The following is a 12868-nucleotide window of genomic DNA, read 5'->3' as shown; positions in this document are numbered from 1 at the left end:
CTATTGTGGGGCTTAGTCTGTCAACTTTCGTAAAATGGGACATCCCGGGACGACTACATGCAAGCAATAATTCAACAACCCGAGAAGTGACTGGATTTTTTATGTGATTTTTCGTGAACGAGAAGCGTTGTTGAGTTTACTCCGTAATTTTTGGAGTTTATCTCGTGGTAGCCGGACTTCCATTGAAACAGAAGAGATTCGAGACCCATCAAGGTGATGACATGGCAAGCAAATTCCTTTTTTTTATTTTTCGTCCTTAAAAGGAACCCCTATGTCTGCACATATATGTAGAACCTACTTAGATGGGACTGCCAAAATCAATATACTGACACTAGTTTGTAGTTTTTGTAATGATAACGTGTATATAACTCTACAAAGCAAGTGTCGGTATACTGATATAAACATTAAATTCTGGAAAAGGACTGCCTAAAGGGGTCCCACTTTCGGACAGTCAAACGCCTTTGAAACTCACCATTTTCAAGAAACTGTTACACATTTCGTTTTAATGGATCACAGTTTTCAGCATTTTTTTTCAATTTCTTTTCAAAGGGGTGGGGGGGGGGGGGGTGGGGGGGGGGGGGGGGCAACGTTTTCAGGATAATTTATGTATCCGTCGTACGGGACTGTATGGCAGAGCATGTAATGGTCAGGTAAAATATTGGTAACGATAACGTTCGTTTATCAAATATTTCTGTGTTTTAGTGATATACTCCTAAACCTTAAGATACATTGAGGGGACTGTTGACAAGTCATGTAAAAGCCAATGTACAATCTTTACCGCCGAAGTGCAAAATTAAATGTGAAATTATAAGAAATTATTTTATATATAGAAGTTATTTTTTATGTTTGCAATACCTTTATAGTGTGCATTCCCGGTGCGAGATTTAATGAATAAAAGATCAACTTCAATGTAACTTTTTAAGTTTTAGGATACAATATGTTTTGATATTTCACAATGTTACATGCACTGTTATCATCTGTTTTCGTTATAACATAGAATGTTGTTTTACATACAAAATCATATAAAAATTGTTAGACGTACCTCTATTCACTTTTAGACTATTATAGCGAACATAATAACTATCTATGTAAAATGAGACGCGCATATGATTATTTTTGCCAGTGGGTGTTCAGAAACAACGAAAGATAACGTAAAAGTCTGTTATCGTTAGCGAATGTCAGTTTTGACTGTGTACAAACGAAAATGTTTCTTCTTGATAAATGCGAAATTGCAGTGCTACGTTGAAATTACACCACATCATTTGTATGAAATACAATGCTTTTTAGATTGCTCTAAAGTAAAGACAATTATAACACAACCAGCACATAACATGTAGTAAAATTAATCTCTGGTTATTCTGCAATAAACCACTTGCATGTAATGACGTCATCCGATCCAATTGCGTAGCACGGTCGTACAAAGTAGTTACCGTTTTTTCTAACACTGTTGATAATAGTGTGTCGCGTTAGAATTGAAATAATAAGTTCCAAAGTGTTGTTTACCGCAGAATAACCCAAGTTTTTCGTTCTTATGCGAAACAATATATCAGTCTATATTCTTACACATGAGAACGAAAAACTCGGGTTATTCTACGAAAAATTACGTTCGGGAACTTATTTTTATTCTTAAGTAAACAATCCATAGAAAAGATAAACATAGGCAATCCGAGCGTTGGATATCTTAGCTCGACTCATGCCAGCTGTCCTAAGCACTATTTTCATACGTGTAATATGGCTTCCAGTGAATTCGGTCTTACAAAGAATAGTTTTGAACAAACCAAGATAACCGATTTCCAAGCAAAATGGTACGGATTCCTGGACGATTTCTATGTTATTTTTCGTAAAAGAAAATTAAAGAAGGTTGGCAAATACAGGATTGATATATCTGTTTAACAGTTATCCTAATTTTGATAATATACTGTTATTTTGCCAAATACAGTGACTAGCAATGAACTGATTAAAAAAGTAGCAAAATAAACATAATGTCATTTTTTCTCTTCAATTTCACTTGTTTCATTACGACACATATAATGAAGATCTTTCGACTACATGACATATTTTGATCTTAGAATAAGGGGTCATTTGGACATTTTCTTTATTGGAAATGTCCCTGTATTATTCCGCGTACCTGTAAGTTACCAACACGTTTTCCAGTTAATGTTGGTGATTCTCTTACTGATTTCTTATTGAAATCTTAAATTGACATCTATATACAATTTTCATGAAACCCGTAACTATGTCTCTCCCGAAACCATTTCTTCGCGTGACCGATATCCCTAGACATGAATTTGTAACAACATATTTTAGCTAAATTAATATGCACTTAACTGACCTACTCTTTATAAATGTCATTAAGTACATGTTAGTGTTGTAGCAAAACCTGCCATAAGTTCTCTCATTGTTATATTTAATTTAGACTTATTCAACTAGTCAGTAGATTGATTTATTTCTTTATAAAATATTCTACTTACCGCATTTTATTCCGTTTCAGAATTTCGGGCTAGTAATAGTCGACAATGAAAAATCGCATGTTTATTTTTCTGAAAACAATTCTGTCTTCTATAACTGCAATTTGGTATTACAACCAACACTAAATAAAGCCAAGCCATGTCATCCGGAAGTATCGAGCAATCGAAAACAAGGAAAAGTTACGATATCTTTGGGGATTAAACTTCGTCTTCGTTATTGTATTGGTGTCAGCTTATATCAAATGCAGCTACTTACGGCTAATAATTGACAAAACAAGCATATAGTTACATTTGGTATCTATGCCAATTTTTTAATTCAAAATATTTTGGTGTTTCCTTCGTACTATTTTATTTCCTTAACAGGTGATTTTAGATAACACAAATATATTTAAGAAATAAGAAGGTGGCCTGAGTGATATATTTCTAAGCATAAGAACGACAAACGAGGGTTTCTTCGTTAAACCTTATTTGGATACTTATTATTTCGATTCTAACACGACTTACTTCAAATAACGCTAGACGAGAATCAGAGGAATATTTTCATCAAATGTAAATTACAACTGCATACTATGCCGCAGCATGCATTTAGCAACAGCCAACACACAGTGCGCGCGCAACATAGTTCAAAGTCGGTTTATTGCAGAACAACCCGAGATGGATTTTGCTCTGCAAGTATGTAGGTTATTAGCTGGTCGTGTTAGAATATTAGATATCTCATGACAACAATGTTCTGTCTACTTAATATGATATATTTCTCACACCGATGTACTAACTAGAATCAAGTCTACATACGTCACATACAAAAAGGGTTTAATTTTGCTTTCTGCTATTAGACTTTTGTCAGGTAGGTTCTGCTTAGTCAAAAAATATGCCTAAATCCTACCGTCCTTCCAACCTAGTATCTACCATTGACACCCTGCCATCCTAACATTGCGGTTTAATAATTAGGCGACGAGCCATAATAGGATACGAACAAAACCGAACAAAACACTATTTCATGGTTATTTTCATGGGATGTCTGGGGGTCTTCAAAACATACTGTATTTTATGCTCTTCTTACCTCATTTCTCTTTTGATATTGCGCATATCAATCTAAAAAGCTCACGAGTGCAGTTGGTAACCAAATACTAATCGGACTAGTAGACAAGTGTCAAATAAAATGTTGCGTTAATGTTTGGCAAGCGGCATAGTTACACACAACACATGATTACAAACCGTTTAGCTCAATGAGAAGAGCAGAGATCTACGGATCTCGAGGTCGTGAGTTCTAGGGGTCGTGCGTTCGAGCCCTGGGCGAGGCGTATGTTCTCTGTGAAGATTTGTGTCTGAAATCATTCATTCTCCACCTCTGATTTGAGGAAGCTAGTAGTTACTTGCGGAGAACAAGTTTGTACTGGTACAGAATCCAGGAACACTGGTTAGGTAAACTGCTCGCCTTTACATAACTGAAATACTGTTGATAGATGGCGTAAACCCAAAACAAACAAACAAACAAACAAATAAAATCAAATCGTTTCTTCTAAAACTGAAAGTACCTTTGTAAATACACGGAACAATTCCTTTTTATGAGTTTCTTGTTATTAAACTGCTGAAATGGTAGCAAGGGTGTGACTACAGACGGACATTGACAAAAAATATAGTATTGGAACTTAACTACTTTGTTGTTCCTGCAATGTCACGCTAGTTTTGAACGTCCATTTTGTCATGTAAACCCATCCGCTTAACTAAGGAGGTAGAGCAGGATTTGCATCCAGATATTGCGACATCGGTCCAAAGGAGCCCTGTCTGTTTTTCTTAGTGATTTAATAGATGCCTGTACCATTTTCCTTCATTCCTGATTTATATAGAGGTATTACATTTCAGTTGGGTTTATCGACTTTTCTGCTTCTGACAAAAAGTGGAAGATCCCAAACGCCTCTCCGGTCAATATTTCATCGCCGCTAGGGTAGACCGTTTAACTTCCGTAAGCAAGCTTGACGGAATCGTAAAATGAAAGATTTGTTAAATCCTTAGCAAGGTATCGACCGACAAGTGTTATGAGCATGTGATTGTAAGACAGCGATCTTAACTTCTCGGCCACAGAGGTCACATTGATTACTAAAGGACGGCTAAACCAGTCAAACAAACAAACAATCAAGCATAATTTGATAACAGAAAATAAACGAAAGTAACAAACCCGATCACAATTTCAAACGGCAGAAACTTCACTTTATCTCATGCTTTAAAGTGTTCAATTTAGATAGTTTAATATTAATCTGCAAATTTGCTATTTTATAGGCTTTTGCATTGAGATACTGCAATGTTCACCAGAACATATGAAATTATTTCCTCTAATCAGACTAGAAAATGTGGATATTTTAATCTGGCGTTATACTGTCTGACAGCGACTGCTGATGCCTTTGTGTGATGCAGGGATGTAATTAGCTTGTAACTTTAGTTTTCGTTTACTTGAAATCCTCTCGAAACTTTTAACATGTTACTGATATTTGGACAAAGCTTGCTGTCTTTGCCGTTTGCCTGCTGCTAAAAAATGTAAAAGATGCAGTGTAAGGTATATTTCACTTGTACTATCTTTTTGTAAGTGCATGCTCAAAGAAACACGTCAGAGACACTTGGGTACTTGAACGACTCAAAATATTTGAAAATTACGTTATATTTTTCTTTACATCAAACTTGCCGTTAGTTAGGGATAAATCGATAATCCGGAGTACTCCGAACATGTCATTGTCGCAAAATTGTTACAATTTACGCAATGTAGTCGGATAGAAAATAAGGGTGCACTTACGCTGCCTCTTCTAGCAATGTGATAGGATTTCTGTCTTAGGTATGAGATGTCTTCAATTCAAATCCCGGTCGGACCTTAAATAGTTTTATTCTGTTACAGCATATATTTCCAGATGTTCCATATGTAAGCTAACAATATAATGAATCATTATTTAGAAATTCAGATTACTGTATATTGCAAAATGAAATAGATCTACTAACTAGTAGAATATATCAAATATAGTACGTCACTTTGATATTTCTCCTCTACATGTCCTAGAAGAGATACAGTTCCTTGACCACAAAAATCTCTTTGATATAGGCATTGGAACTACAAATTTCAAGTTTATAAACACTATCATCTTTAGATATATGTAGGTAAGTAAGTTAGTAAGTAAGTACAAAAATTCTTTATTTATAGAGGGTAACCCATTTAGCAAAGCTAATCTTTCACAGGGGCCCTCTTACGACTAGAATGAACGTCTAGAATGTACAGTATTGTGGTCATAGTAGCAAATATTTAACAGAAATCACAGAAAAAATTTTATATGCATAAAATAGAAATAACAAGAGTGCCAGAATATCACAATATACGCCCGTCACAGCAACTTTCTTTATTCTAGCACCTGTATTCGCAAATGGAATTTTAATTTTGTGGTTGTTTAGTAATCACTGTAAGTCTTTTGTTTTTCTAAGTCCACAAAAAACTCCTTACCAGGTAGAGATACCTTAAAATCAACAAAAATTGGAAAGTAACATCTATGTTGTACCACAGAAAAGTGGTCTTGTTTTTTCCCTACGGCCAATTATAAAAAAGTTACATATATACACAGTATAAGTTATTTATAGTAACAACTAAGGGAAGTTAATCTTTAAAAAAATGCAAGTCCACACAAAAAAATTAACCGGGTAGAGATTGGTCAAAATACACCTCAAAACTGGACGTAGCATGCATGTTGTACTACAGAAAAGTGGTCTCGATTTTTCCCTACGACCAGTAATGAAAAAGTTACACTATAAGCTATTTATAGTAACAACAAAGGGAAGTAATTCTAAAGAAGGGAACTGCGCAGGACACTTCGTCTCATGATGGTGTATTATTGTGCCAAGTTGCATCTAATCCCTCCATGCATGAGGAAGAAATGCTTCGGCCAAAGTCATTCTTGTATCTGACCTTTGGCCTCTAAGTGTGACCTTGAGCTTAGACCATAGGGACCTGGTTTTTGCGCATGACACTCGGCTAGGATGTAAGCGATACAAGTGCTATGGCTGCTGTTTACTTACGGTCCACATAAATTGTATTTTCGGTGTAAATGACGGACGTAAAAACGGGAATTTTGGACTAAAAGTGATTAAAGTTGTAACAGATTCATTTGCTAATGAAAATCGGAATTAAAATGGATTCAAATAGTGCTAAGGAGGACAACCATGAGATTGGTGAAAGTAGGGCATCAAACATGGCGGACAATGGTCAACAAAACAACGGTGTCACAAATAACAATAACATTCCGCTCGTGTTCATGTCGGAAAGATCTGTTTTCAGAAACAGAAAGCCCACTCGGGAGGAATGGATTACACATGTGAGTTTGTATTGTGCGATTAGCCGAAGAATTGACCCATCTCATATAAAAGGGCTTCAGCTCATACGTGGTATGTGGCGGGTATATTTAGACAATCTTTATGACAAAGTAACCTTGTTAGCCCAGGGGGTTCCTTTTAGGGGAAAGATTATCCCAGTGTTGTCAAAACATCCGGACCGATTGGACGGTGAAAATGCAATTAGGATTCGTGTGCAGAACATTCCGCTCTCTGTCGATAATGGAACCATCACGAGAGTTTTGATTCTTAAAATCGTTAATATAATATCAAATCAAATAATTCTGGCTAAGGCTTCTTCCCCTCAGGAGCCCCTACCTAGCATTATGCAGTTCTGACATTTCACGGGTCGCGTGATACACCTGGGACAGAAAAAAGGCAATGACAGGCCAAAGGAATGTACAAAGTGTTTCATGTCCGGGCACGTGTTTGCTACCTGCCCTAATGACTGGGTGTGTGCGACGTGTAAAAGTCCTAGACATAAGCAGAACGAATGTAATCGCTTCTCCAGAGATACCAACGAAACTGAAACTGAGTCAGACGTCAACGGAGACGAAGACGAGACTAGTAAAGGGGGTCAGTTTTCCGACTCAGATGAGACGGACGTAGACACTACGGTAAAATGTGCACAGCCTGCTCACTCTACACCAAAGTCTAGTCGTGCTGACTCGACCGTAAACGCGAACAGTGAAAATTCGTCTGCTAAATGCACGTGGATTCAACAAACGCTGCAGAAGTTTGCAAATAGCGGGAGTAGCGAAACTCAGAACCGAGGCAAACAGCCAATCATTAGCGAGCGGACACCACCGACGCCACCCGAAAAGTTACACGATAAGCAACGAGTGAACACGAAGCGAGGAAAAAAGAGACGTTAATCCTTTCTATAGTATACTACTAAATTATGACTGATTGATATTACACTTTACGGACAATGAGTTTGAATTGCGATTTTATACTACAACGGGGTTATCTGATTAAAAAATATAAAATGGTTAATACAGAACCACTAGAATAACTAAACACAAGTTACTTGTGAATAATGACATGTAAATTAATAGGCACACCTTTTAACTCTTCTTTACTGTGTAAATGGAATTTATGTTTTCGTACATACTTGAACAAATTTGTTGAGTTTTGTCTTTTGTTTCGTTTCGTAAGAGTAAACCCGTACACATATTTGTTTACAGTGGTTACTTTGCTGATTGAAACATTATCATATTGTGCAGTGTTTGTTAAACATAATGAAGATATATACAACAAAATATCGAAACATTTTCTTATTGTGTAGTTTAAACATAATGAAGATATATGCAACAAAATTATTTTAACACAGTAACTCGTAAGAATATTTTTTTTTCACTGAACTTAAGAGTTATACATAAATTGTAAAGTGTAGATAACTTACACATAACATTTGCTAACTTTTAAAGTTTAAGAGATGCGTACATGCGTACTTTTGAATTAGTAATATGTGCATAAACCCATTATTATTTTTAAAGTAATAGTTTGCTATATGAATAATACACATAAAGAATTACGCAGATGTTTTCGTACATACGTGAACATTTTTGTGAAGTTTTTGTATGTACTTTGCTGATTAAAACATTATTTTACTGTTATTTTGCCACTGAACTTCAGTAGTTATATATACATGTATATTGAAAATATTGTTTTTTCATAAAATTATGCAATAATTAGTCTATTTAAAAAAATCAACAAGAAAGATGAAGATTATTTTAATCATGTATACATAATACACTACAAGATCTTGATCGATAAGGTATTTGCTAATGCAATTTGTATATAAGGCGTAAAAAAATTGTTTGATTCCGGTATCCCGACCTACCCTAAATTTTTGGCCCGACCCTAAATGTTTTTATGGCCTTGGAGAATTTTTTTTTTCAAATTTTTAACAAAAAGGTGGAAAACTGCACTTTATATCCTTTAAACATGTCCAATGGTGTTAGAAATCAACTTACTGATGCTCTAAAGGCATTACCCCCTTATTTGTATTCATTTTTTGACACAAAAATAATTTCCGAAAAGTCTCCCTTAATAAAAAAATAAAATCCAAAAAAAAAAAAATTTTCCGACCTACCTACCCTAATTTTTTCGAGCATGTTACCGGTAACAAAGAATTTTTTTTAGGCCTAACGCATAATATCTGTTAACTGTAATCGGTAATGGCGTTTAAAAAACAGCAACAACAAAAAGAGATGCGTTGCACTTTTAACTTAATAACAGGTGCATAAACCTTTTATTGTTTTTTTAATAATAACATTTTGCGATATGAATACTGTCATATATATGAAACATTTCTGATCTATACATTTTCAATATTGGTAAAATATTTTAATTACCATCATTAATTATGGCAAAATCAAACTGTAGCTTTTCTCAGAACCATTTGGCTTCGTTGGTTTAAAAGATAGAAATAAAAGGGTTTAAAAGATAGAAATAAAAGATACAGGGTCATGGAATGGCTGAATCAACAAAAGGTACAATTCGTTTTCTTCCAAGAAACACATTTTGTAAAAGAAATGAAACAAGAGTTATCTTTACAATTTACAGACTGGAATTGCTTTCATTCATTTGGAACCTCAAACAGTCGAGGTTGTTCGATCTTTATTTTAAAAAAAGTAAACTATAAATTAATTGATGAACTTTATGATTCCGACGGAAGATATGTAATCCTTAACATTGAAATGAATGATAATACTTACACTTTAATTGACATCTATGCCCCCAATGATCAAAAGAATAGAAATGATAAAGAATACATACATACATACATACATACATACATACATGTAAATATATTGGTAAAAGGTTAAAAGGAACAGTAATTCAAACAAGATCATCAATAAATTATGTTCAACGTTAAATTACATTAGGAGAGAGAGCAATCCCTTTCTCAACACGAAACAAACTTGACATGGCTTGTTTTGGGTTTAACACCATCTTCAACAGTATTTCAGATTTTGTTATTTTATATATTACATGTGTGGAAGAGATGCGTTTCCAGAGATTTTTAAATGCGGACAGTGAGCTTGAATCTCTGATGCTTGTTGGGAGGGCATTCTAAATCTTTGGAGCTGCGTGCTTGAAACTGCGTCATTATACTTGTACATGTTCAGCATATTGACAAAAAGAAAATAATGACTTGTTTAAGTTTGTCTGTGATTTTGTTCATAACGCGTCAAATGTGCTTAATGTCGCGTTTTATGTCATTCTATGGCGTCTTTTGTGGGTATGCTATAACAAGTGTGGTTATTATACCCCCCTTCGAAGAGGGGTATATTGTTTTGCAGATGTCGGTCGGAATGTAGACCAATCCGTTTCCGGATGATGACTCAAGGCTTGGGCCTAGGATTATGAACGTTCATACGAAGGTTGGTCATCACCAGTAGATGACCCCATTGATTTTGAGGTCTGTATGTCAAAGGTCAAAGTCACAGTGACCCTAAATAGTAAAACGGTTTCCAGATGATAACTTAAGAACGCTTAGTCCTAGGATCATGATAGGGAGATTGGTCATGGCCAGCGGATGACCCCTATTGATTTTGAGGCCAGTATGTTTAAGGTCAAGGTCACAGTGACCCTGAACAATAAAACAGTTTCTGGATAATAACTAAAGATTGCTTAGGTCTAGGGTCACAAAAGTTGATAGGGAGGTTGTTCATGACCAGCGAATGACCGCTATTGATTTTGAGATCAGTATGTCAAAGGTCAAGGTCACAGTGACCAGGAAGAGTAAAATGGTTTCCGGGCAATAACTCAAGAACGCTTGGGCCTAGTATCAGAAAAATTGATAGTTATGTTGGCCATGACCGGCAGATGACCCTATTGATTTTGAGGTCATTAGGTCAAAGGTCAAGGTCACATTGGACAGGAACAGTTAAACGGTTTCTGCTTTTCTTGTCCAAAACCATGATATTTGGTATGTAGCAAAATCTAGTTGTCCTCTACCAAGATTGTTCAGATTATTTCCCTGGGGTCAAATATGGCACCACCCCGGGGGTCACATAGTTTATATAGACTTAAATAGGAAAACATTTGAAAACCCTCTTGTCCAAAACCACAGGGTCTAGGGCTTTGATATTTTGTATATGACATCATCTAGTGGTCCTCTACTAAGATTGTTCAAATTATTCCCCTAGGGTCAAATATGGCTCGACCCTGGGGGTCACATGGTTTACATAGACTTATATAAGGAAACACTTTGAAAATCTTCTTGTCCAAACAACAAAGTCTATGGGTTTAATATTTTATAATGCATCATCTAGTTGTTCTCTACCAAGTTTGTTCAAATTATCCCTCAAGGGGCAAATATGGCCCCGCCCCAGGGGTCATATGGTTCATATAGACTTATATATGGAAAAGCTTAGAAACTTCATGTCCATAACTTACATCATTCAAATTTGGACCACATGTATAGTTTTGAGTGGCAAGATGAACCTTGACATGAGTTGACCTTGATTTTGACCTAGTAACCTACTTTCACGTTTCTGTAGATACAGCCTTCAAATTTGGACCACTTGCATAGGTTTGTGTACCGAAAAACACTTCGACCCTGTTATTGACCTAGTGACCTACTTTCACATTTTTGAAGGTATAGCCTTCAAATTTGGACCACATGCATAGCTTTTTGTTCCAAAATAAAATTTGACCTTGACTTTGACCTAGTGACCTACTTTTACATTTCTCAAGCTACAGCCTTCAAATTTGAACCACAAGCACAGTTTTGTGTACTGAAATGGACTTTGATCTTGAGACTGACCTAGTGACCTACTTTCACGTTTCTGAAGGTACAGGCCTCAAATATGGACTACTTGCATAGTTTTGTGCTCCGAAATAAAATTTGACCTAGTGACCTACTTTTACATTTCTCAAGCTACAGCCATTCAATTTGAACCACATGCATAGTTTTGTGTACCGAAAGGAACTTTGATCTTGAGATTGACCTGGTGACCTACTTTCACATTTCTGAAGTAACAGGCTTCAAATTTGGGCCGCATGCATATTTTTGTGTTCTGAATTGAAATGTGACATTGATTTTTACCTATTACCTACTTTCACATTTTTCAAGCTAAAATCTTCACATTTGAAGCACATGCATAGTTCTGTCTACCAAAATGAACTTTGACCTTGAAATCGATCTAGTGACCTGCTTTCACATTCTCAACCCACAGTTTTCAAATTTGAACCACATACAAATTGTTTTGTACCAAAATGAAATTTGAGCTTGATTTTGACCTTGAGCTAGTCTTGAAATTTGGAACATTCAAAAATGGCTCAGTGGATGGCGCAAAGATCACTCTGTAATCTCTTGTTAGGCTAATATGTTAAATGTCAAGGTCAGATTAAACCAGAATGGTAGCACTTTTGTTTACGGTGAGCATATAATTTCTGTTCCTTGTGCAGTTACCGAATGCATCAAGGGAGTGGGGCATTTCGTATTCGACGAGCTCTTGCTTAACATCTTTTTCAACGAGAAAATCGAAACACAACATTATAATCAAATTTATAGAAATACTCTGTTCGCAATAACGATTTCCAGCACTGTTTGCTTGAAGAAAAATGGTCAAAGATGGAATAACCATTGCAAGAGGCAAGAATGACAGACTGTAACAAATGATGTCTTTGAAATTCAGTGTTTCAAGTAATACTTTGCTGTGTAGTGAATGTACAACCATGCGGAAAGAATTATTTAAAACTCTAACATACTGTCATTTCTAGTTAACGCGACGGTATTTTTTTCTTTCAACATGTTAAAAATAAAAATACTAACTTAAATAAAACAGAGTGAGAACTACAGAGTCTTTGAACATTCAAAACCCCGTAGGGTTAAAAGTAGTGTTAAAATGGTTAAGAATAACTGATAAAGAAAATAACTTTCCATATGCAAAAATAAGTTATATATATATATTTTTTAAACTGTATTTTCTATTAATTTAACATGTTCATGAAATGAACAGCAAATATTTATGGTGTGGTGTGTGTGGGGGGGGGGGGGGGGGGTGGGGGTGTGCGTGTGTGTG

This window comes from Mercenaria mercenaria, chromosome 2 (genome assembly GCF_021730395.1).
Source record: "Mercenaria mercenaria strain notata chromosome 2, MADL_Memer_1, whole genome shotgun sequence".
NCBI classification, from domain to species: Eukaryota; Metazoa; Mollusca; class Bivalvia; order Venerida; family Veneridae; genus Mercenaria; species Mercenaria mercenaria.
Note: the sequence above shows the minus strand (reverse complement) of the source record.